The sequence below is a fragment of the Protopterus annectens genome, chromosome 17.part0 (assembly GCF_019279795.1).
Source record: "Protopterus annectens isolate FY-2018-M chromosome 17.part0, PAN1.0, whole genome shotgun sequence".
NCBI classification, from domain to species: Eukaryota; Metazoa; Chordata; order Ceratodontiformes; family Protopteridae; genus Protopterus; species Protopterus annectens.
Genome location: NC_056751.1, coordinates 534,831,551 through 534,858,662, shown reverse-complemented (window position 1 = coordinate 534,858,662; position 27,112 = coordinate 534,831,551). Strand labels below are relative to the sequence as shown.

At 38.4% G+C, this 27,112-nt stretch overlaps 1 protein-coding gene across 3 annotated transcripts in view; it reads left to right on the top strand.

Moving 5' to 3' along the window:
• The window catches only part of LOC122791734 (galactoside alpha-(1,2)-fucosyltransferase 2-like), an 827,893-nt gene that overhangs the window by 484,740 nt on the left and 316,041 nt on the right, over nucleotides 1–27,112 (top strand). The window lies entirely within an intron of this gene.

The following is a 27,112-nucleotide window of genomic DNA, read 5'->3' as shown; positions in this document are numbered from 1 at the left end:
CTACTTTAACCCAGGTCTCCATTTCAGCACAAATGTCAATGTTCTCCATTTTGAGGAGTGCTTCGAGCAAGTGCATCGTGAGATTTAGACTTTTAGCATTGAGCAGCTTGACCCTCTGATTACATTTATTTATAGCTGTTACTGTGGTAATTTGGTCTTTGGAACATTGCCTATAAAAGGGACGGCAAGAGCCTTAGCCAGTATCTGGAAACCCAGAGGTGACAGATGCAGGCCATCTGTGGCAAAGCATTGAGGTCTGTCAATCATGTTATCCCAAGCAGACAGATACTGGATCCCCTTAGAATGACACCAGTAACTTAGCCAATTGTTGAAGTCATTTTTTGCTTGTACTGTGGTATGATTCTGGGTGATGGTAGGATGCTGCTCAGGACTAGTGTCATACCTGCCTGGGCCGCATAATTTGAGAGCTCCTCCATGTCTCTTTTTATGTAGTCCAGGGAGGTGCATCCCAGGTCATTCACACCCACATGGACAGTGACAGAGTCATACTTGTACTTGTTGTGGAGTGACCTGAGTGCATGTGTTATGTGTCGGATTCTGGCATCTGATAGACAGCTGTTACTGTCTCCTTATTCAACTTAGTGAGTGGGACATCAGTGTGTCTCACTATCGAGTCACCTATGATTAGTGTATTGGGCAAGCTGTTTTGCCTTAGTGGCTTAGGCTGAGGGGCACACTGTGTAAGGTGAGCTGTGTGTCTTGTGGTTTGTGCTGTGTTGTGGTGGTTGAGTGCATTTTTGCCTTGGAGGTCTCTGATGTTTGGGTAGATTTCTATTGAGAACCTCCTCAAAGGTGGGTGTGTAACTTGTGTTTTTATGTGAGACCTGTGATGGTGGGTTTTCTGGAGGGCTATGTGTTGCATGTGTTGACCTTCTCCTTTTGACCAGCTATTCCGGTCTTGGCTTGAGAGTGTATGGCTTCCAGTTTGGATATACAAGTGCATCTCTCAAAACTCTGAGTGATGGGAGGTAAGAGGAGAGGGTTGTCTGTGTACATGAGGCAGTTGCTACACTGCCTCAAAATGCCCAGGTTCACCAGGTTAATAGGAGAAAGCACAGGGAACTGACCTTTAGACATGCCAAGAGGGATGGTCATTATTATTAAGTACTGGTGCTGTTTCCTTATGTAGTCATTTTACAGGAAAAATATCACTCAAGGTGTCTGAGTCTGTACAGAGCATTGCCAAGCACTTGAGGGGAAATTAATACATGGACCCTGAAAATTTAAGGATGAAGTATTTAGGCAGATATTCAGAAGTTAGAAAGAAATCAAGCAGTATTTACTGAAAAATAAAGAATTTGCTTGTCAAGAATGATGAAAAGAAAGGAGTCACATGAATGGCTACTGCCTGGCTACTAGTAATGCTGGTCTCAGCACAGCTTTACTCTGTTGGGATATAATAGTCCTTTGCTTCTTCTCTCATCAGAAGCAAAATTTTAGCACCAATCCCAAGAAGGGAAGCAGGCCATGGCCTGTTTGGTGATCCACAGTCTTGTATCGGATGATGCAAGGGTCTGCAGGCTTGTAGCCTTTTTCTGGTAGATGCCTCAAATAGCAACCAGACCAATTAGGTATGCTAGGCACAGACACTCTCCAACCAGAAAGAGTTAGGAATCAATGCACTCTACTCCTACTCTCACCAGGATCAGAATATACACACACATTCCAAGCTGTCACCTATAAAACGGTTATTAAGTTTTGTGGTGGTCAGCAGTCTCCAGGAAATAATGTAACTGCACTCCTTCTCTCACCAGGTGAAAACAGAAGCACTAATCCCAAGATGACTACTGAGAGACAGAATGTGGGCTCTCCAATAACTGGTGGTCTTGCAATAGATGCTTAAAGATAAGATGAAAAAAATCGTTTATCCTAAACGCTGCAGTGTGGACTAGAGGAGTTAGATGTGAAAGTAGGTAACTTAAGTTTACCAGACTAAAAAATTAAGTTTTATTGGATAGCCACTTTTTTTTAAAATGGCAAGATAGAATGAAAGGGGGTGGTCACTTTTGTATCCTGTACTATGGAATACAATAGGTTGGCCAATAAATTTAAATAGTTGAAGTGGAGTGAATTTACAAACTGATAATTTTGTGCTTACTCACACCAGCCAGTAAAAGCAGAGAGAAAATGAGATATATGGTGAAATTAACATAAAAGGCAGGCAACTGGAAAGACAGTGGTGTTTAAGAACACAACAGTAACCGGGTGGGAGGGGTGGAAAATTTTCTCTCTGATTCACAAGAGACAAAGCTGTGGTCTCATTTTTATATGCAGTTAAAAGCAGAATACAAGTAAAACACAGTGTAAAGAAAAGAAATCACAGTATACAAAATAGAAAAAGGCAATAAAATAATACAGAATGCAACAAATAAAAAGCAAACTAACCTTTGCCTCACAGCAACTGTAGCAGAGTCTTGGTGAGCATTTCCTGTAAAGCCAGTTAGTTTTATCTGATCTTTCAGTAATTTATTTTTATTATGCTCCAGTAATTTATTTTTATTATGCTTTTTTATAAAGAATTTAATAATATCTTGTTAATTTATTGTTGGGTTATATTGATTAATTTTATTAAAATGGATCCCAGATGCTCCTAAGGTATATCCTCTAATTCTACAACCTTCTTTTTCCCATTTGGAATATAAACCTCTTTCATATGATTACATTTTTCTATTTAGAATACAAACCTCTTTCATTTGATTAGATTTAACAATCAGCTTTGTTATAGTTGCTAATGTATGCATATTCTTAGGATTTAAAGAATATGTGATAATTTAACATTTTTTTCTAGAATTATCATGGTTTTGGGTTCCAAATTTTTATTTATTTATTTTTTTTATTTAAACTGTTAAGTTCTTCCATTAGATTTGTATTACCTCTTTGACTATCCATTAGACTTTTATTACCTTTTTGAATATCCAGTTTTAGCTCATCAACTTTTCTTTATAAGTCTATTAATTCCTTGCACCATTTTTTTCTTAGTTGTATACTGGCATATAATTTTACCATATAAGTATGCTTTTAAAGAAAGCCATATATATCTGCAGTACCTTCTACACAATTTATATTTATAAAAGGTCTGAATTTATTCATTAAAAGATTCCTTAAATTCTTTTAATTAGCTATATATGATGGTATTCTTTTAATAGAAATATTATTCTTAGAATTTATCATAACTTCAAATGTAATCACATTTCTATTGATAATGGACAATAAACTACTTTAATTTTACCTATTCTTGTAGTTGAGACATTTGAGACATATACCCTATCTATTCTGGACAGTGTACCATGTCTAGGTGACAAATGCATAAAAATAGTGAATTTGACTCCAAAAACTCAGTTATGTTTTTGATATTACATAAATCTGTAAAATCTATTAAAGTTTTAGCTGAAGAAGGTTTTCTGTGTTTATTGGTGGCATTAGAATCCTTATTCCTTAATATACAGTTAAAATCTCCCACAAATATAATACTTCCTTTTGAAATCTAAATTATCCCTTCTAGTTGATGTTTAACAAGTTTTAGTTCAATTCCAGCAATCCAGTAATCTTTAATTAAAGTATATATTTTCCCTTTTATTGCTAAAGTTACTAAACAAAACATCATTCCCGTCTCATCATTTTATCTAGTTAATATTATGGGTATTGATTTAGAATTCTTCCATAGTATAGCTACACCTCTTTTCTTCTGTTTATAATGAGAACTAGTAAGTACAGTATAATAATTTGCATTGTCTATCTATATCCTCTACTATTAAATGGGTTTCCTGTAAGAATATAATTTGAGCATTAAATATCTTTAAGTATTTATTTAAGCTACCCATCTTACAAGTGTTTAATCCATTAATATTAGCAGAAATACAATTCAAACATGTCATATTTTATAGTCAGTATGATCAATCATTTGTATGTCATGACTAATAGATCACTTCTATAAAACCTGAACTGCCTCTACATCTGATTTTAACATTTTTAATATTATCAGTTGAAAACATTCTATTAATAATAGTAGATACCAGTAAGAAAACAAATATAATGTAAAAAAAAATACTTAATTTGTTTCTTTCACCCCTCATGGAGTTTAGTACTCCTAGTCTGAATAGTAGCCTGTCCTGTTCGATTCTTAGCTAGAGCGTCTTCTGTGTAGAGACATGCGTGAATCATGCGTGAATGGGCGTACCTTCGTTGAAGGTTGTGCATCAGGGCTGGCAACTCGGCATGTAAAAATCCACTGCCAATCATTAGCGGACCAGAGTTCCGCTGTGGTGACCCCTAACCGGGAAAAGCCGAAAGACACAACAACAACAACAAAAAAAGTCTGAATAGTAGCCTTACCCAAAAGTATCAACTAACCTCCAAAATCAAAATTAAACTTCTTTCTCTTAGATTAAACAAATGGTCAGCAATATATTGCTATATATAGTGTATACATTTTAAATCCATTAATTACTTTAATCAGTATATGTTAAAAATATATCACTCAGTATGTTCAGTTAACTCAGTTCTAATCAGTAATCATCATCTTCTTTCGGCTGTTCCCGTTAGGGGTCGCCACAGCAGATAACCCTGTTTCCATTTCTTCCTGTCCTCTGCATCTTGAATAATGTTAACAAAATTATCCCTTAATTATGTATTTAGAAATTTATATTAGTCACTATATATTTCATTTACTCAATATATGGCATATTTATGTTTCTGTATACAATCATTTTTAAGCATTGCGTTTATACTATATATATATATGTCTTTAATGTATACCAAGGATTTTATAGAAGTGATTACTTCAAATAACAAATTATATTATTCTATGTAACAAATCTTAATGAAATTTAAATTAAATTAAATTAATTAAACAAAAATATAAATCAACTGGGAAACAATCCAACTAATGTTTAGTTACCTAAATAAATCAATGTAAATCAACCACAATAAACATATGATCTACCTACATCACATACTCGTTTACCCATTCAGTCCTGCCATCCCATACTGAACAAATGTAAAAGGACTAAATTACAAGTTAAAAGTAGAAGAATTGGGAGAAAAATCATTTCCAATAACAAACTTCCACTTTAAAATGAACCAGTCGTTTTCCTTCACCAAAAAACCCTTTCATGTCATTCAGAAAACTGATGCAGATACCAGCACTTTCCCAAGGCCTCAATCACATTTTGAACTTGTCTTTTGTCATAAAATTCTCATTGTTCATTTCTATATATATTATAAATTTTACAATTCACACTATCACTGTATAAAGTGAAGGGCAAAAGAATTTTAAGAAAATCCTAAATAGTAACACAGTCATAGCTTTGACATAACAGTTAATTTGCTATAAATCTAAGACACAGTATAACAGTTTTCTAGGAATTTTATGTTTAAAAAATTATTATCAGTTATATTTAAATTAATATAATTTATTTTTCATTACTTAATGTATTTGTTATATTGAATCAGATTTATAAATAATAAACTTAACTTTAATATGTACATTCATCTGATTTCAATAGTAGTAGTGTTTACTGTTTTAGCACCTTACTTATTAATTCAAGTGATATATATATTAAATACTTGGCATTACTTAAATTTAGTATTTAAGTAATTTTTATTGTATATTTTAGTAATGAACTTTATAAATTTATAACAGTAACTAAAACTTGTTTACCTTATACATCTATATATCCATGCTTCCCTTTTTCCAAGTTTAACTTTAAAAAGACAATGCCTGTGTAGAACGATGGCAACTATATTGGTATATTAATATAGAATAATGTCCTATTTTGCTTTAAATAAAAAAGTCATTTGTCTTTTAGCTTCTTTTTCTTCTCATTGACTTTCCTTCTATTTCTCTCAGTATTTCTCGTCAAGGAACTTTTACTCCTGTCCATTTCTTTCATTTGGTCAAAGAATATTATTTGTCTTTAAATATGTCATAGCATTTTCCAGGTTTTCAAATGTTTTGATATCATCTGAAAAAAATATTTTAAGTCTAGCAGGAAACAACGGACGAACAATCTTTCTTTTATTTAGTTCTTTCATCAATGGTAGAAATTCTTTTGTTTTTGCCATTACTGCTATGGAGTAGCCATTATCAAATGTTATTATATTGTCATTTATTTTAATCAGAGCATTAGCTCACACTGTTTTTAACATCAGTTCTTTGCCCTGACTAGAGAAGAATCTAACAATTATGTATCTTGGAGTAGAATTATTCTTTGATGAAGGAACAACAAAGGACCACTGTGCTCTTTCAATACCAAAGTATAAGGATTCAGGTAAGTTTAAAGTTTCTGGCAGCCAAGATGTAAAAAAGCTTACCATACTGTCACCTTCTGTCTTTGGTAGGCCATAAATTTGGAAGTTATTTCTTCTTGATCTATTTTCTAGAACATCAATTTTATTTAACAGTAAAGTATTTTGCTTTAATAAAACTTACCCTCCAACATGTCATTATGTAATTCAAAGCTTCTTCCATTCCCAAAATCTGAGTTTTTGTTGCTTTATTATCTCTTGCAGTTATTCCATTTGTTTTGTATGTTTTTCTTTAAAATTATCCAGTTTGTTATCCATTTTATTGAAATTCCTTGTATTTTTGTAAGAACTGCCTGCAGTTCTTATTTTAATGATGAGTCATGTGAATTAGCTTTTAGAAAACTCATTTCAAAGTTACAAGTGTTAACCTTTCTGATAACATAAGGATGTTTTCAAATATTAGCTTCAATGTGATGTTAAGGTGATTCTCCCACAACAAGAAAAAAAAGTGTTTAGGATATTTTAAACTTAAAATTTCCTGTCAGAAATGTATTACAAATAGCAGAGTAGAAGAATTATGCTGCTAGCTTGTCACCATCTTGGCCACACCCCCTGGTTTTGTAATGCTGCATGTGGATATGTCTGTGCCAGGTTTTTGCTGTGGACTTGGGTGCTTCTGGCCATGTGCTTAGAGTATATGTGCCTTCAAGCAACAATGGCTTCATTTTAAACACACTGCTTATATAGCTGAGGGATAGAGGAAGAAACATTGAAGGGTGTGTGTGTGTGTGTGTGTGTGTGTGTGTGTGTGTGTGTGTGTGTGTGTGTGTGTGTGTGTGTGTCTGTGTGTGTGTCTGGAAAAATTAAGCATTCAAGTCAAAGAAAGAGTGCCATGACAAAGAATTATATATCTCTGATGTGTATTGTCATGATGTCTGAGCAATGGGAAAGGGAGATAGTGATGCTTGTCTTGTATTAAAATCTAGTAAGACTACAGTGCATATCCATTTAATTACTTTCAGCTGTGAAGGCCTTGCATGACTAAAATGATATCCGGAGAAGGATGAATAACGCTGACAGTATGTTTGCAGTGAATTATGACAGAAGCTTAGAGATTCTGGGCTGGTATACTCTAAAGTTAAGGATGGATGCAGAATAATCTAATGCTCCAGGTGTTCATTGGAATGAAGTCAGTAGAATAGCCAGGCATGCATTATGTAAGCCAGAGTATAAAATCATAGGTTCATAGGTAGGTACTAGGCTATTGGCCCTAGGGCCTATACAAGCCCAGGCAAAAAGGTACCCTGGCTTTTGCCACCCAAAAAAAATATTTTCCTGTACCACTGTCAAGCAGAGCCACAGAAGTGATCCCTGGGGTGAATTTCCCATTTCCCATCCAATCATCAAGATTTTTCTTGAAGAGTACCAATGAGGAGCTTTATTTGATATAGATAGGTAGTTTATTCTGGAGTATGGGAAGTCTCTGGGACAGGAATCTATCCCTCCGGCATGTTCTGTTTATTGTGGTGACAAAGTTTAGGTCCCTAGAGCATGTAGCTCGGAGGGATTGGGACTTCTTTAATTGGAGCATGTCCAACAACTGTGGGTTTGACATAGCTTTGTATGTTAGGCAGAGATCACTTCTGAGTAATGGAGTAAAGCTGAAGCTTTTTGAGACTGTCTGCGTAGGGCATCTGTTTGAAGCCAGTAATCTTTGTGAGGTATTTCTGCGGCCTTTCCAGTTGTAGATGTCTTGTGAGGTACATATCAAAAAGGGCGTTGTACTCTGTAATGGGTCTAATGAGTGATGAGTAGACAGGAACAATGACCTCTTTTTTTCTGGATGAGAAACCTTTTGTGATGAGATGTCCCATATAGAAGGATTTCCTGACTACTGTGGTGATGTGATTATCAAAGGAGAGACTACTGTCCACCTGTGTCCCAAGGTCTCTTATCACACTTTCGGTGTTAAGTATACTACCACCTATGTTGTAGTTCATGGGTACAGAGTTTTTACCTAAGGGGATGACAGTGCACTTTTTGGCATTGGGCTTGAGGCCATAGCTTTGACACCAGGCATCTGTCTCAGTGAGGCCCTTTTGTAGGGTGTCCACATTGTTAGGAGTTTCAATTATGGCTCCTAGTTTGCAGTCATCTGCGAACTTTGTTAGCCAAAGACCTTCTGTGTTAGCCTGTACTTCTGAGAAGTAGATATCAAACAGGAGAGGACCCAGGACTGAACCCTGTGGTACTGCACTTGTCACTGGTCTGAAGTCGGATTTGGAGTCTGCTACTTTCACAGTGTGGGTTCTGTCAGTGAGCCAGTTGGCAACCCATCTTGTGACATAGGGATTTATACCTAGTTTAGTGAGTTTATCTAGAATTCGGCAAGATCATTTCATGGAAGGCAGTATTTCAGTTACCAGAAGGTACCAAAAGTCGCATCTTTAAATGCATATATGAAAAACAGTACAAGTAAAAGAGCAAAACGAACGATATTGAGAGTTATGTTTGTTACACTATTTGCAATCCAATTAAATGTATCTGATGTAATTTTAGTATATGTGGTATATCTTTAATTAACTGTAGCAAAAAAGCATGTTTCAATTGAGGAGAGGTATTAACCTTGGAGGTTGGTGTGCAAATAAGAAATTTCTGGGTACTCCCCTGAATGAGACAAACTGGGATGAGGTTCTGAGTAAAGGGTGATCAGAGTAAAAAAATAAATAAAAATCTGCTTGTTGTGTTTCCTAGTCTATTTTCTGAAATGAAACTGCCACAGTAGCATTTTATCATGTGAAGATTTTGTACTCAAAAAAATGCACAGATCACTTTCATGATTTTTTCACATTTATATCACGCTATCGAAAGATGAAAATAGCGAACGCTATTTCATCGAATCTAAAATATCTAAACCACAAAATGTCGAACATTCAGAACAGCAAATTTTTTCCCATGGAAAAAATTTGCTATTCCGAACACATACACACAACACAAGCACACCAACAAAACAGCAATCCACACACATACACTTTAAAATCCTACATCTAACCCTACACTAAACTCTACATACACTACTATCTATCCACTTACCTTAACCCAAACCCTAACCCTAAAGTCTGTCACTATCGCACACTCACCTGATCCGTGCCCTAACCCTAACTCACTTAACCCGCCCCTAACCCTAACTCACCTAACCCTCACCCTAACCCTAACGTCCACACAATTGTACACTTACCTGAACCCCACCCATAACTTTCCACCACATCGCTGAAAATAGCAAAGCCACAGAAATGGCCAACCAAATTCTTTCCCTAGGAAAATATTTGGTGTTCTGCAGCTTTGCTATTTTTAGCATTTGCTGAATAGGGGTCAATATTAGAACATTCAAAGTTTTAAAACTTTGATGTTCTGATATAGACCCTATCTTTTTCAGCACAGGCAATAAACATGTGATTCCTCTGATATCCCAGTTGCTTTATTGTAAGCCAGTTTACATTGAACCCTTTTTCAGACATCTTTTTATGATCATCATATTGATCACTGCTGCAGTATATTCAGCTATATGGGTTATATACTGCTAAGGATATGACAACCGGTTAGCTTCCAAATCTTTGGGGTGCCATCCACATGCTCAGACTGTCAGGCAGCTTGAGCTGAGCTGACTAAAAGGCAAGTTTGGTTGTCAAGTCCTTCAGCTCTTCGTTGCTGCTGAAGAATATGCTTCTGTAAGGCTATTGAGTGTTGATGATTGGCTTGAAATGTTCCTTTGCTGGGCAGATGTTCTCTTTGAGGAAAACAACTTCCATTTTCAAATAATTGTCTGTGTTTTAATCACTTTCTTCTTCAGGAATGTTATTTTAAAGCTAAGTGTTTAGTGTTTTAATGGAGTATCAGAAGACTGTATTGTACTTTTAAATGGGAGCACTTTTTTCCTGTCAGCTTAAATTTTTTTTAAAGTAACTGAAAACCATGTTTTCTGTGGAGAAATTGTGTTTATTTTGCATTATGGGGCTGGCAAACTGTGCTAAAATGCATTTTACTGTGTTTATGAAAAAAGTGACTTTTAAAGACTTGTACTTTTTACTGGCATTTAATGCTTGTCTTCCTGGGAAAGAGGCACCATTTTTGGCTTGACATGGAATGTACTACTAGTCATATGGTCAGTCCTTCTTTCAGCTACAAAAAGAAAAAGTCAAACAAGCAGTCTTTTCCACCACAGCAGGCTAGCAATTTGTTTCAGCCACAGGTGGGTGACTCTGCTGTGGCCATTTGTAGCACCTCAGACCACTCATCTTTTACCCCCGATCCCTCTGCTGTTGTACCTACAGCCACTATGGATGTGAAGAGGAGTAGCCACATCCTCTGCAGCTGTTAGGCAAGGGAGAGCCACTCTTGTCAGTCCTGGGAGAGGGAACGGAGAAGGTTGTGTCCATTGCTGCGGAAGCTGCTGCTCTTTAGTGACATGGTTAGCCCCATTTTCCTGTCAGAAAGAAATAGAAAACTAAGCATGTATGTACTTCTCTTCAAATTCCCTTGGACGGGAGAAGCCTTCTGTGTCTGGCTCAGGGATTAATTCAGGCTACTGATCCTTCTTGTAAAGTAGTTTCTGGTAAAAGAGAGAGATAGATGCCTCTTTTCCTGAAGAAATTCAAAATTCTGAATTTAAACAGTAAGATGAAGGGACTGACACAAGGTTCCTCAGATTTCCTCAGATAGGAAGTTTCTAGGCTACTGCCCTGAGGCCCTTACAAGCCTAGCCAAGAATTTAGCCCATGTTAGCAGGTACATAGGTAGAATCCCAAGGGTGTATTTTCTGTTCCCCATCCAATTATCCAGGTTGTGCATAAAAAGGTTTAATGAGGTACTCTGCTTTACGTGGAGAGGGAGTCTGTTCCATAAAAGGGGGAGACTCTGTGACACAAATATGTCCTGCCAACAAGTTCTATTGGTGTGTCAGACCAGGTTGAGGTCTCGCATGTGGGTTACTCAAGTGGAGCTTGACTTGTGGATATGCAGCAGTCCCATCAGGGTGGAATCTGAGATTGCTTTGTATGCCAGACAGAGGTCACCTCTGAGGATCTGTAGGAAACTGAATAGATGGACAGGGCTTTTAGTCTATCTGTGTAGGGTAGATGTTTGAGGTCCTGGATTCTCTGGGTGAGGAATCTCTGTGGTCTCTCCAGCTGCTGCATGTGCTTTGTGAGGTACATGCTGACAGGGGCATTGTAGTCTTATAAGGGAAGAATACAGGGATGTTATGACCACCTTGTCCCTGGATTAGATACCCTTACTAATGAGGTGGGCCATGTAGAAAGCTTTCCGTACAACGGAGGCAATATAGTGGTCAAAAGTCAGTTTGCTATCAACCTGGGCTCCCACATCCCTCACGACTGGTTGCTTGCTTAGTGCCTTATTATCCAATGTGATAATTTGTGGGGACGTCATTCTCCCCAAAAGGAATGATGATGCATTTTTTAGCATTCAGTTTGAGGCTATATTTCTGGCACCATTCATTTGTTTGGGTGAGACCCTATTGGAGGATGTCCACATCACTAGGGGGATTGATGACAGCACCCAGCTTACAGTCATCTGCAAACTTGGTCAGCCATAGCCCTCTAGATTTGGCCTGCACCTCTGAGAAGTATATCCCAAACAATGGAGGCCCCAAGACTGATCCCTGGGGTACACCCTTTGTTACAGGTCTTCTACTTGAGATGGCTTCCCCTATTTTGACTAGGTGGGTTCTGTCAGTTAGCCAGTTTGTTACCCATTTGGTAACATATGGATTGATGCCTAGTTGAGAGAGTTTATCTGTTATTCCTGAGTGGAGACTACAATTCATACTCAGAGAAAAGCTTAGTTTCTGGTTCTCCCTTGGGGGAGGGCTCATTCTCTGAGATTGTTGCAAAAATGTGCTAGTATTTTCAGATGGTGAACATTGAGGTTTCTCATTGCCTCAGAAAATAGTATGAGCTGTTACAGACAGAATTTCCAGAACCTTCACCCATTCCTCCAGTGCTGTCACCTTTGACTGATATGAGTGTCAATGCCTGCAATTTTCATGATAGTCAGCCAGCTGCCCCTAAGAAGGCAAATATGATGTAGAAAGTTCCTTATTTTTTAAGTTTTTATGCACGGTTCCCAAACATGACCCAGCAGCTGTAGATTAGCTGATCCCACTGCTGTTGTACACTTTAAGTGCAATCCTACTCTTTCTGATAAAATTATTGATGGGTATGGTGAAAAAGTGTATTCTTCTGCAACTTTGATTTTTCAGAATTTTAAATTGTATGTTAGTTTGTTCTGACAAATTGTGACACTATGAGAAATATTTTATCTGCAGTTTTTTTCTTGTGAGGAAAAATCTGCTTTAAATAACTTAATTATATAGTTAGTCTACAGCACAGGTCACTCACTCCTCATTCTTTACAGTGTGTGTTTGACTCTGGTAATTCTTCCAGGGCTATGGCCACTGGTAGTGTTTTGAGGAGATTTGCATGGCTGCATTCTCATAACCCCCCAGCTTATTTTAATAATGTGAATGTCTGAATTTCTCTTTGGATAGAGATTTAGTTTTTGACCCCTCTGCTGCAGAGATAATTAAAAAGCGTGATGAATGGGGTAAGCTGATCAATGGAAACTGTAACATTTTTCAGTCCTCCTTTTCCAAATTTTTAAGGGATTTTATAACCCCTCATCTAATATTGGCAACAAATAAATAAACAAGTAACAGTCTCAGTAAAGTACAGCTAAACAGATGTTTAAGAAGAAATGGCAAGGGGATTCCAAGAATAACCCTCAAACCTCCCAAAACCAAGGACAGTCCAACCAATAACCAATCAAGAGACGTTGTGATCCCTTCCCACCCTGGCTTTTTTTTCTTCAAAAAAAGTCTGACTCACCAGCTTTCTTTTGGCAGCAGATACTTTCAGACAACTGGGCTTTGAAGATCATTCATCAAGGTAATAGATGGCAGGGGGAGGAAATTCCTCCTTTCAAGTGATCATTCTCCATCCTTCAGATCAGGCTGTTTTGTTTCCACTGGTCCTTCATTACATGCTATCCCAAATAGAGGTAGAACCAGTTACTCCTTCCCAGGTGGGAAGGGTTTTCATTCAAGGATGTTATTAGTGCCAAAGAAAGAAAATGCTTGGTGAGTAGTTCTGGATCATTCTTTCCTAAACCTGTTTGTGATCGTGCCCAAATTCAACATGATATCGCCCCACAACATGTTACCTCTTTCATGTTTCCTGGTAACACTAGACTTAAATGATTCTTATCATCACATCCCTATTCAACCAGACTTTAGACATTTCTTAAGGTTTTATGTTTAATAACATATGATTACCAGGAAAGTCTGACTGGCTAGGATCCCATTTTCAGCAGAGGCCCAGGGAGAAAAGCTCCAATTAATTGATTAATTAGCTAATGGACTAATGGACTCCATGAATAAACATTTCATGTTTGCTATAGTCTTATTATTTCTAATCTGAGAAATGTTTAATTTAATATAAAAGGCATGCGGCATCCATCTGAGAACATTATCAGTATTAACTATCTCATAAAATCAAACATTGATATCATCATACAACAGCTAGTATGTTTAAAGACAGAGCATTTGGGTAAGCTTAAAATATGAATGATCACAGATAGTGGACGATTCTGCCAACTTAGATAGACAGCTGTGGTTGAATTGTTAATAAAAGCAAATAAAGTACACATGCAAATGTACCGTGTAAATATTTGAATTGAAAAGTTTGTGTGTGATCATAAATATCAGTTGTAACATATATAATATGTTTTCAGCACAAAGAAACTCTCATATATTTCATAAAACAAATGTTACTAAAATTAGGCTCATATCCAACAATAAAGAGGTGGGAATTAATGCATTTAGAGTTATTGCAAAAGACAGAATAGGTACATACATACTGCATCATGAGAGTCTGTAGGAATGGTAGCCCTCCGATCCTGCCTCTTGTATGGCTTTGACCCGAACGTCATGATTTCCAGTTACATTTTTGATACGCCATGTATCTGCTGAATCAGTCCTCATTATATCTGATAGCGCCTCTGTGGAAGTGCAAATGGCCCGTAGCTCCTTTAGTATTATGACAATATCTGCCACCACACTGCTTCACCAAAAGTCGGTCACAGTAAGTTTGAGACCACTCCTGTCCAGTGCAAAACAGGTCAGATTTGTGATCTCTTCTGTTAAAAGGTCATTACCAGGGAGTAACCTGTAGTTAATCACTTACATGTAGGTTAAACTTTAAGCTCACCAAGACATGTGAAAGTGCTTTTTAGCTCTGTGGGAGAGAAACAATCACACTTACATGTGTTGCACTATTCTCATACCCCTGGTCACCCACTTTAAAGTCATTTCTGAGGTGAGACCCAGTCAAAAAGCTTCACTGTTTTGTAATTTGAATAAATTGCCAATAAAAATGCTTTTATTATGAAAAAAAGTTAAATTTCTGGTATGAAATACAGGTGCTATCACACATTTCTTGTTTTCAGTAATGAAATCATATGTAGTCTAGAAAAAGTTTCTGTTTCAAACAGTTGATGAGTATGATATCATCTCCATATACCGTGCTGTAATAGTTAGCTTTGTAGATTTAATGATAGTGCTGAATAAACATACTGTCAGCTTTGTAATGGGTTATTTATGTATCTGTTTCTAAATGCATTTATTCCCACCCCAATATTCTCAGATATGACCCTAATTTTAGTCATAGCCAGTTTTAGGCACCAACGAACCCTGCTGTCGCTGGGGGCCCCCAATCACTGCAACTTATGTTATCTTGATATTTTGTAACATGTCTATCAAACCGACAAAAGCTAGTACAGCAAGCTTGTATACTTAATAAATCTCCTTCAAAATTCAAACATCTTTAGTTATAGTAACAGTATTTTGTCAAGTAACAAGCTTTACAATTTCATTAAATATTTTACAAATGACATAATGCCCCGGCCTAGTTAAGTCCTGATGGTGGGCATCCTCTTCACTAAAATTAACAACATAGTCAGTTTTAGGTACCTGCAATAACTGTGGCTGCAGGGAGTCCCCTTAATCGTTACTGACTGTGTGAGGGCCCCACAAAAGCTGCTGTTGTTTGGGGAAAAATGAGGAGAAAAAGTGTATTAAGTTTCGATTATATTCTTTAACCTGACCAGGACTGTGATATGACCCTGTTAGGACAAAGCTGTAATGAACATAAACAAAGTAAGCACTACAGAGATCAGCAGCCCAGGATGACCGATCTCAGTGCGAACTGTGGAGTTTAAGAAGAGCTGATGCTTCTAATCTTCAGAAATGGTTTCTCTCTCTTTCTGTTTTTTATACATACTGGCAGAACAACTCATACTATAACTCTCAACGTCTTTGCTGAAGAATTCTGTTTAGTGATAAAAAGCATAATAAAGTCTCAAAATGCAGAACACATTTTATATATTACTCTAATTCACTTAAAAAGTTACTAGAATAACACATTTTGCATCAACATGCATTTTTTAGACAATAAGAAGTATAAAACTCTGATGACTGGATTTATTGTAACAGAGCAAAACTGAGACAAATCATGAATATCTGTGAAATCAGGGATAGTGATAGGTATTAATTTACTCCTCAGGTAGATAAAAATGACTTATCCGTGCTGCTGTTTGATGACTGCTAAACAGCCGTCACTGATCTTGTGTAGCAGTACTAATGTTGTACAATGTACTTGCAGAAATAAGTACAAAATTAGCATTGCTGTGATGTGTGTGTGTGTGTGTGTGTGTGTGTGTATGTGTGCCTGTTAATGCCAGAACACACACATTATTCTTCAGGGTATCAATAAAAATGTAGCTAATAAGTGATTATATTTCAAAAGTAAGGCATAAAATATGTCATAGAGCATTCAGACACTTAGATCATCTTGGAATCTAGTGACACCCCACTCACTAAACTGTATAAATTGATACAGGGGGCTGCCTTAATCATCCTTGACTGTGGGGACCCCCAAAAAAGCTGTTTTTGGTTGAGGAAAAATGAGGGAAAAAATGCTTTCATTTTCTGATTGCACTCCTTAGCCTGAATGGAGTTATATGATATGACCCTGTTAGGATAAAACTGATAATAGCCTTTGTCCTCAACCACAAACATTCTAAAACATCCCTGCTCAGATGTTAGTGTACAGAAATTTACCATAGGTTATGTGGATGCTGGGGATTGTGTAGCCATCATTTCCTTTAGTTTTCTAACAGACCTCAGAGGTATACAAAGAAAGTTACTTTAGCTCCTGTAGGGGCAGTGTACTGCCCGGTAGCAGCAAAGTATAATACATTATTGCAATCATTTATTTTCACTTTCCTCATAATCAAACATCAGGCACATACATATACAGCTGGTTAGGATCGAGGAGTAAGTAGGCATGATATGTATATGTATTTCAGCAGTCACTTGAAGTATACAACTGTGACCATTTGAACCTCTGCTTTCATCCCAGTCTAACACCAGAGGGTTGCATAGCCAGTGACTGTCTTTTTGGGAGGATTAGGGAGGCAGGCAGTATTCCCGTACATGATCTCTGTATCCTCACAACAACTGACAACTGACTTGTTAGTTTATTTTGAGCTACTATTTTTGTCAGTTTTTAATGTTAAACCTTGGGTACAACTTACGTCTTCATTGAAAGACAAAAGTAAGACTGAGATTCGTTTTTCTTACTCACTATTTTTCTTTAGGCCACTTTTGGATTAAAAGGTTGGGGAATGCTCTAGCTTCTGCAGGCATGGACTTAATTGAGTTATTTCCTAAATGGTTATTACTGTGCTGTCTTAGTCAAGAAAGTATATTGAAAAGATGTAAGGAAAAGCTGAATAGCAACATTGAATTTCTTTCCGTAATCATCATTTCTGTTCAAGCCATCATTGGGTAAAAAGAAAAAAAATAAACTTAAAAAGCACTTTAGAGCATATATAAAGTTATGGCTTCTTAAAAAAAGCTGAAGAAAAAAGGTAAAATGTGAGAAATGGAAGAAAAAGAAATGGAAATCCAACATGGAAGAAACAGAGGGGAACTCTGGAGCGTTTGTCTGTGTGTGTGCGTGTGCATGCGTGTGTGTGTGTTTATTTTTGATTGGGGCTGAAACAGTAAGCAGTGTCTTGGGTTCCATTGCAGATTAGTTCTCCCCTGTACACAAAATTGTTGTAATGTATCCTTGTTACACCTAAATGCCAGTAACTGTAAATGTCCCTTTGTGAGATGGGCCAACACAGTGTGGTATGTATGCCTGTCATAATAAGATCATTGTAGCTACAGGTCAGTCTGTGTGCACTACTCCTAAAAGCCTGCAGCATGAACTAAAAGGATGGATAGAAGTGATGGCAGTCACAGGGTGATACTTGGACTGAAAGTGGCCAGGGGGACCCCAACTTGACATTTGCTGGGGGCCCCCATAATGCTAACACCGGCCCTGATTTTAGTGACATTTGCTTCATGTTTTATAAAATATATGATAGTGTCTTTGTGCTGAAAGCATATTATATGTTACAGTTGATAATTATGGTCACACACAAAGTTTTTCCATTCATACCTTTTCACAGTACATTTGCATGTGTACTTCATTTGCTTTTCTTAATAATTCAACTACAGCTGTCTGTTTAAGTGGGCATAATCACCCACTATCTGTGCTCATTCATATTTTAAGCTTACCAAGCTGCTCTTGTCTTTAAATATACTTTTTGTTGTATGATAATATCAGTGTTTGATTTTGTAAGATAGTTAATACTGATACTGTTGTCATATGGATGCTGCATGCTCTTTATAGCAAATTAAACTCTTCTCAGATTAGAAATACCAATGTTGACTAAACCATTAATTGTTTTTTCATGCAGTCCATTAACCTATTACCATTCTAGCTTGTTATTCTAATTTTGTTTTTATAAGCTTCCGGTAAATGAGTTAAGATATTGTCTAGTAATCCTGGTAACTTCCTATGATCCTATTATCTTGAAATAAATATTTTATGTAAACAATAAATGGCACAGCATTGTCTAAGAAAATCCCATACAAAATTAATACCTGATATTGCCTCAAACTTTTTTTATATATATAATAGGCTTTCTATCTTGATTTCATATTGCGCTTTATTTGGGTTTTGATGTATGACATATTGATTTTTATGCAGAGGACAATGCTGGCTATAGGTACATGTTACACTACACAGATGTTTAAAAATGAGTAGGAAATGGTTGATACAAATGCAGGTTTACATCCCCTGATACTTCACTGGGTAATTGAGAGCTAGTTATTCAGAAGGTGACATGATATGAAGTACTGGAAACAAAATAAACAGAAAATTATAACCAAGACCATTCTGCAGTAAAAATGATGTCAAGTACAGAATCATACCAGCTTCTTCCATAAACCGCTGGAATTAATATCCTTAATCAGGCCAGTAAAAGCCATATTCAAACTGTGGTTTTGTTTCTGGCATTTTTCTTGAATGTGCTTCCAAAGAAAAATATGTCTGCTATCCCATTAGATGGCTTGAATTGGCATTGATATTCGGGCAAGACTAATGCAACAGTTGAAATTAGGTAGTTTGGAAGAATATGGTAAAGGTTTAAGGCTATGCTCATGTACCTGGCTAGCACAGAATAAATAAATAAATTAAACAAAAATGTGTGAGGCTAGCTGAACCAAAATGGATAAGCATCTCCTGTAAGATCAGGTACAGTTTCCGTAGCCTCATCCCTTCGTAACATAGACACTGATGAGACTGATGTTTCCCTAGCCTCATCCCTTCGTAACATAGACACTGATGAGACTGATGTTTCCCTAGCCTCATCCCTTCGTAACATAGACACTGATGAGACTGATGTTTCCCTAGCCTCATCCCTTCGTAACATAGACACTGATGAGACTGATGTTTCCCTAGCCTCATCCCTTCATAACATAGACACTGATGAGACTGATGTTTCCCTAGCCTCATCCCTTCGTAACATAGACACTGATGAGACTGATGTTTCCCTAGCCTCATCCCTTCATAACATAGACACTGATGAGACTGATGTTTCCCTAGCCTCATCCCTTCATAACATAGACACGGATGAGACTGATGTTTCCCTAGCCTCATCCCTTCGTAACATAGACACTGATGAGACTGATGTTTCCCTAGCCTCATCCCTTCATAACATAGACACTGATGAGACTGATGTTTCCCTAGCCTCATCCCTTCATAACATAGACACTGATGAGACTGATGTTTCCCTAGCCTCATCCCTTCGTAACATAGACACTGATGAGACTGATGTTTCCCTAGCCTCATCCCTTCATAACATAGACACTGATGAGACTGATGTTTCCCTAGCCTCATCCCTTCGTAACATAGACACTGATGAGACTGATGTTTCCCTAGCCTCATCCCTTCATAACATAGACACTGATGAGACTGATGTTTCCCTAGCCTCATCCCTTCGTAACATAGACACTGATGAGACTGATGTTTCCCTAGCCTCATCCCTTCATAACATAGACACGGATGAGACTGATGTTTCCCTAGCCTCATCCCTTCGTAACATAGACACTGATGAGACTGATGTTTCCCTAGCCTCATCCCTTCATAACATAGACACTGATGAGACTGATGTTTCCCTAGCCTCATCCCTTCATAACATAGACACTGATGAGACTGATGTTTCCCTAGCCTCATCCCTTCGTAACATAGACACTGATGAGACTGATGTTTCCCTAGCCTCATCCCTTCGTAACATAGACACTGATGAGACTGATGTTTCCCTAGCCTCATCCCTTCATAACATAGACACTGATGAGACTGATGTTTCCCTAGCCTCATCCCTTCGTAACATAGACACGGATGAGACTGATGTTTCCCTAGCCTCATCCCTAAGTAACATAGACACTGATGAGACTGATGTTTCCCTAGCCTCATCCCTAAGTAACATAGACACTGATGAGACTGATGTTTCCCTAGCCTCATCCCTTCATAACATAGACACGGATGAGACTGATGTTTCCCTAGCCTCATCCCTAAGTAACATAGACACGGATGAGACTGATGTTTCCCTAGCCTCATCCCTTCATAACATAGACACTGATGAGACTGATGTTCCCTAGCCTCATCCCTTCATAACATAGACACGGATGAGACTGATGTTTCCCTAGCCTCATCCCTTCATAACATAGACACTGATGAGACTGATGTTTCCCTAGCCTCATCCCTTCATAACATAGACACTGATGAGACTGATGTTTCCCTAGCCTCATCCCTTCGTAACATAGACACGGATGAGACTGATGTTTCCCTAGCCTCATCCCTTCATAACATAGACACGGATGAGACTGATGTTTCCCTAGCCTCATCCCTTCGTAACATAGACACTGATGAGACTGATGTTTCCCTAGCCTCATCCCTTCATAACATAGACACTGATGAGACTGATGTTTCCCTAGCCTCATCCCTTCATAACATAGACACTGATGAGACTGATGTTTCCCTAGCCTCATCCCTTCGTAACATAGACACTAATGAGACTGATGTTTCCCTAGCCTCATCCCTTCATAACATAGACACTGATGAGACTGATGTTCCCTAGCCTCATCCCTTCGTAACATAGACACTGATGAGACTGATGTTTCCCTAGCCTCATCCCTTCATAACATAGACACTGATGAGACTGATGTTTCCCTAGCCTCATCCCTTCATAACATAGACACTGATGAGACTGATGTTTCCCTAGCCTCATCCCTTCGTAACATAGACACTGATGAGACTGATGTTTCCCTAGCCTCATCCCTTCGTAACATAGACACTGATGAGACTGATGTTTCCCTAGCCTCATCCCTTCATAACATAGACACTGATGAGACTGATGTTTCCCTAGCCTCATCCCTTCGTAACATAGACACGGATGAGACTGATGTTTCCCTAGCCTCATCCCTTCGTAACATAGACACTGATGAGACTGATGTTTCCCTAGCCTCATCCCTTCGTAACATAGACACGGATGAGACTGATGTTTCCCTAGCCTCATCCCTTCATAACATAGACACTGATGAGACTGATGTTTCCCTAGCCTCATCCCTTCATAACATAGACACTGATGAGACTGATGTTTCCCTAGCCTCATCCCTTCATAACATAGACACTGATGAGACTGATGTTTCCCTAGCCTCATCCCTTCATAACATAGACACGGATGAGACTGATGTTTCCCTAGCCTCATCCCTTCATAACATAGACACTGATGAGACTGATGTTTCCCTAGCCTCATCCCTTCGTAACATAGACACGGATGAGACTGATGTTTCCCTAGCCTCATCCCTTCGTAACATAGACACTGATGAGACTGATGTTTCCCTAGCCTCATCCCTTCATAACATAGACACGGATGAGACTGATGTTTCCCTAGCCTCATCCCTTCATAACATAGACACTGATGAGACTGATGTTTCCCTAGCCTCATCCCTTCGTAACATAGACACTGATGAGACTGATGTTTCCCTAGCCTCATCCCTTCATAACATAGACACTGATGAGACTGATGTTTCCCTAGCCTCATCCCTTCATAACATAGACACTGATGAGACTGATGTTTCCCTAGCCTCATCCCTTCATAACATAGACACTGATGAGACTGATGTTTCCCTAGCCTCATCCCTTCATAACATAGACACTGATGAGACTGATGTTTCCCTAGCCTCATCCCTTCATAACATAGACACTGATGAGACTGATGTTTCCCTAGCCTCATCCCTTCATAACATAGACACTGATGAGACTGATGTTCCCTAGCCTCATCCCTTCGTAACATAGACACTGATGAGACTGATGTTTCCCTAGCCTCATCCCTTCGTAACATAGACACTGATGAGACTGATGTTTCCCTAGCCTCATCCCTTCATAACATAGACACTGATGAGACTGATGTTTCCCTAGCCTCATCCCTTCATAACATAGACACTGATGAGACTGATGTTTCCCTAGCCTCATCCCTTCATAACATAGACACTGATGAGACTGATGTTTCCCTAGCCTCATCCCTTCGTAACATAGACACTGATGAGACTGATGTTTCCCTAGCCTCATCCCTAAGTAACATAGACACTGATGAGACTGATGTTTCCCTAGCCTCATCCCTTCGTAACATAGACACTGATGAGACTGATGTTTCCCTAGCCTCATCCCTTCGTAACATAGACACTGATGAGACTGATGTTTCCCTAGCCTCATCCCTTCAGTAACATAGACACTGATGAGACTGATGTTTCCCTAGCCTCATCCCTTCATAACATAGACACTGATGAGACTGATGTTTCCCTAGCCTCATCCCTTCGTAACATAGACACTGATGAGACTGATGTTTCCCTAGCCTCATCCCTTCATAACATAGACACTGATGAGACTGATGTTTCCCTAGCCTCATCCCTTCGTAACATAGACACTGATGAGACTGATGTTTCCCTAGCCTCATCCCTTCATAACATAGACACTGATGAGACTGATGTTTCCCTAGCCTCATCCCTTCGTAACATAGACACTGATGAGACTGATGTTTCCCTAGCCTCATCCCTTCATAACATAGACACTGATGAGACTGATGTTTCCCTAGCCTCATCCCTTCATAACATAGACACTGATGAGACTGATGTTCCCTAGCCTCATCCCTTCATAACATAGACACTGATGAGACTGATGTTTCCCTAGCCTCATCCCTTCGTAACATAGACACTGATGAGACTGATGTTTCCCTAGCCTCATCCCTTCATAACATAGACACTGATGAGACTGATGTTTCCCTAGCCTCATCCCTTCATAACATAGACACTGATGAGACTGATGTTTCCCTAGCCTCATCCCTTCATAACATAGACACGGATGAGACTGATGTTTCCCTAGCCTCATCCCTTCGTAACATAGACACTGATGAGACTGATGTTTCCCTAGCCTCATCCCTTCATAACATAGACACTGATGAGACTGATGTTTCCCTAGCCTCATCCCTTCGTAACATAGACACTGATGAGACTGATGTTTCCCTAGCCTCATCCCTTCATAACATAGACACTGATGAGACTGATGTTTCCCTAGCCTCATCCCTTCATAACATAGACACGGATGAGACTGATGTTTCCCTAGCCTCATCCCTTCATAACATAGACACTGATGAGACTGATGTTTCCCTAGCCTCATCCCTTCATAACATAGACACTGATGAGACTGATGTTTCCCTAGCCTCATCCCTTCGTAACATAGACACTGATGAGACTGATGTTTCCCTAGCCTCATCCCTTCATAACATAGACACTGATGAGACTGATGTTCCCTAGCCTCATCCCTTCATAACATAGACACTGATGAGACTGATGTTTCCCTAGCCTCATCCCTTCATAACATAGACACGGATGAGACTGATGTTTCCCTAGCCTCATCCCTTCGTAACATAGACGCTGATGAGACTGATGTTTCCCTAGCCTCATCCCTTCATAGCATAGACACTGATGAGACTGATGTTTCCCTAGCCTCATCCCTTCGTAACATAGACACTGATGAGACTGATGTTTCCCTAGCCTCATCCCTTCATAGCATAGACACTGATGAGACTGATGTTTCCCTAGCCTCATCCCTTCGTAACATAGACACTGATGAGACTGATGTTTCCCTAGCCTCATCCCTTCATAACATAGACACTGATGAGACTGATGTTTCCCTAGCCTCATCCCTTCATAACATAGACACTGATGAGACTGATGTTTCCCTAGCCTCATCCCTTCATAACATAGACACTGATGAGACTAATGTGTGAATTCTGACCCTGCAGTCTGCTTCTGAATGCACTCTTGGAGCACTGATATACTAAGCAGCAAAGTGCATCTAATAACCATGACAATCTGCCATTGCTTTGTTTGGTGGCCTGATTGTGATAAACCTAAGCCCATTTGTTCAGTTCATAGGAGTTAGCTCAGTGTTTTAACTGTGTGGTTAGCTAAATTCATGTAATAAATAAGAAAAGAGAGAAAAACCTAGAAGCAAATAAAATTCAACTATGAAGATTAGGTGGGAGGTGGGATGGACTAAACTGTCAAACCTACAATAAATATTTGGAAAAAGGCATTTTCTATTCATCTGGTCTATATCTGCTTTCATTTTGCTGAGAGTTGCAGGGACCAGCAACTATCCTTAGCAATAAGTGGAATGAGGCAGAACTCGGCCTCTAGTGAGAAGCCAGTTCATCATACAGCATACAAACTGCAACACATATCCTGCGATAATACAACATTAGCTTTCAATCAGCTAATATTTTGAAATTACCACAAAAACTCACATGAACACAGGGAAATTGCAAATTCCATATAGAAGGTACCACAGGCAAGAATCAAAATGCCACCCACAATACAATTTTCTTTTTAATTTTATAACCTTTTAGCTGGGCTCATTTAAGGACCTTGTTCAGTAATGATTTGCATACAAGGAATATATGCAATGGAAAAAAACAGGGTCTATATTGAAACATCGAATGCTGAAAACAGCGAACGATGTTTCATCAACACATTTTCAGCAAAAGCTGAAAATGTCGAAACCACAGAACAGCAATTCCTTTCCTAGGGAAAGAAATCGCTGTTCCAACAAAAAAAAAACATTAAACACTTCCAAACACATACACATGTACCCTAACCCTAATTGTACCCCCCCCAAAAAAACAGTAAACAACTGAATACACATATGCATGTAACCCAACCATACATCTAACAGAAAAAAAAAAGTAAACATTTTAAAACATATGCACTTACCTTAACCCACACCCTAACCCTAAGGTCAGTAACTCTTGCAAATTTACGCAAACAGTTCCAAACACATACGCACTTACCTTAACCCTAACTCTACCGTCCCCAAAACAGAAGTAAACAGCTGAAAACACATACGTAACTCAACCATACATCTAATGCAAAAAAAAAAAAAACAGTAAACACTTTCATACATATGCACTTACCTTAACCCGCACCCTAACCCTAAGGTCAGTAACTGTTGCACATTCACGGTCTGGAGCTATATTGGACAAGGGACCACACTACAGTGCAGAACACGGCAAAGCAACAAAGCGGTCAAGCGACTTCTTTCCTAGGGAAAGAATTTGATGAACAGCTGCTTCGCTGTTTTGCCTGTTCGCTCCTTATGTGTCGACGAAAATGCATTAAACAAAACGTGTTTTCGTCATTCTAATAGGAACCCAAAAAAATATTGTGAATGTAGAGAGAGATTAAGGTAACACAGTGAGACAAGTATGTACAATTTAGGGCATATAGCATATACATATAGCAAGGGTAATTTAAATTCCAACTCCTAGCTCACATTAATACATAATGGCATTCAATTTAGAAATATCAATGTAAGTGAATAAGCAGCATCAATAAAACATTTGCAAACTGCAGTCAATATTTGGTATTAAAGAGAGTTTATTCTTGAAAACATCCAATGGAAATTTCAAAGAAAAGATGAAAAGGAATCATTTAGAGTGCTAAACACATTTTCACTATAATAAGTGTGAAACATAAAAAAAATTCTGTGCATTGACAAATGCATATGGAAACAAGTATTTGTCAAAATAATGAATGGTGCTCTGTATACAGTTGACTTCCTATGGCGGTGGTATGGGGGTAAAACCTTGGATATGACACAAGCAAACTGAGTTTGAATAGTGGCTCAGGTGCTTCATGGTGGAGGTAGGGATGATGGGGATGCCCATCCTGAGGAGTGGGTGTGCACACTCAAGCACATGATCACAGTTGGTCCCTGTTAGAGACCAGGGAGACACAAACTGAGATGTTGCCCATAAGGTGAGAGAGCTATGCCTGAATCACATGAACAGGTGTGGATAATATGCCAGCAAAGCTGATTCAACTCCTTTCCCTGGAAAATATCAGGTTGGTACAGGAGTTGGGTCCTTAGGAGGAAGGTATGCTTTTGCAGCCATATTTTGCTGACCCAGAAGCCTTGATCTTCTCAAAAGCCCTAAGGGTTAATCAGAGCTAATCTAGAACTGGCTAAGGCAGGCTCAGAGTTCCTATGAGATGAGGAGTGACTGTGGGAGCAGCTAATGCTTTTGACTTGTTCTGAATGTGATTTTGCACAATTAATGCAGTTGTACTTTAGTTTTTTTTTTTTAATAAAATTCTCCATCTTCCAACGTGAACCTCCTTCTTTTAAAAACCATGGCAACATAGCTATTCTCTGCAATATCATTGGACATGACATCACTTGTTGTAACTAACTGTTTTCACCATAAGGGAAGAGAAAGACAACTGAACATATGCCTAGATCCTGATCCTTGAACAATTTGAGTCATTAAAGCCATGTCCTTTGGAGAGAGAGGTCATTTTACCTGAGTAAAAAGCTTTCTTCTTTGTGACAAAACTAGTTTATTTTCATGAAGCTGGAACTTTATGACAGCGATTATTCTCTGACTTGCATTTTTTAGAGTCTGACCTATCCTCAGAAGGCATCTTGGATATGGACTGAGAGCAGTCTTGTGTGACCATGTGTGATTGGTGTGCATGCCTTTCTTTTGATGTTGACCTGCATACACGTGCAAGCATAACATATTGATTCAGCAAGGTAATATCAAATAAATAAGACAAGTAAAGCGCTGCTGGATGGGGTAAGTGAAGAAGCAGCAAAGAGTCTGAAGTACATGAAAGAACAGCTTTGTATGAGGTAGTACTGTTGTGATAAAAATGTGGCAGTAAAAACCGTATTAGTTTCCATGACTGAATTCTTCAATAAAAGCTTCAGACTGATTAATGTAACATTGTTTCACCTGAAAATTTAAAGAC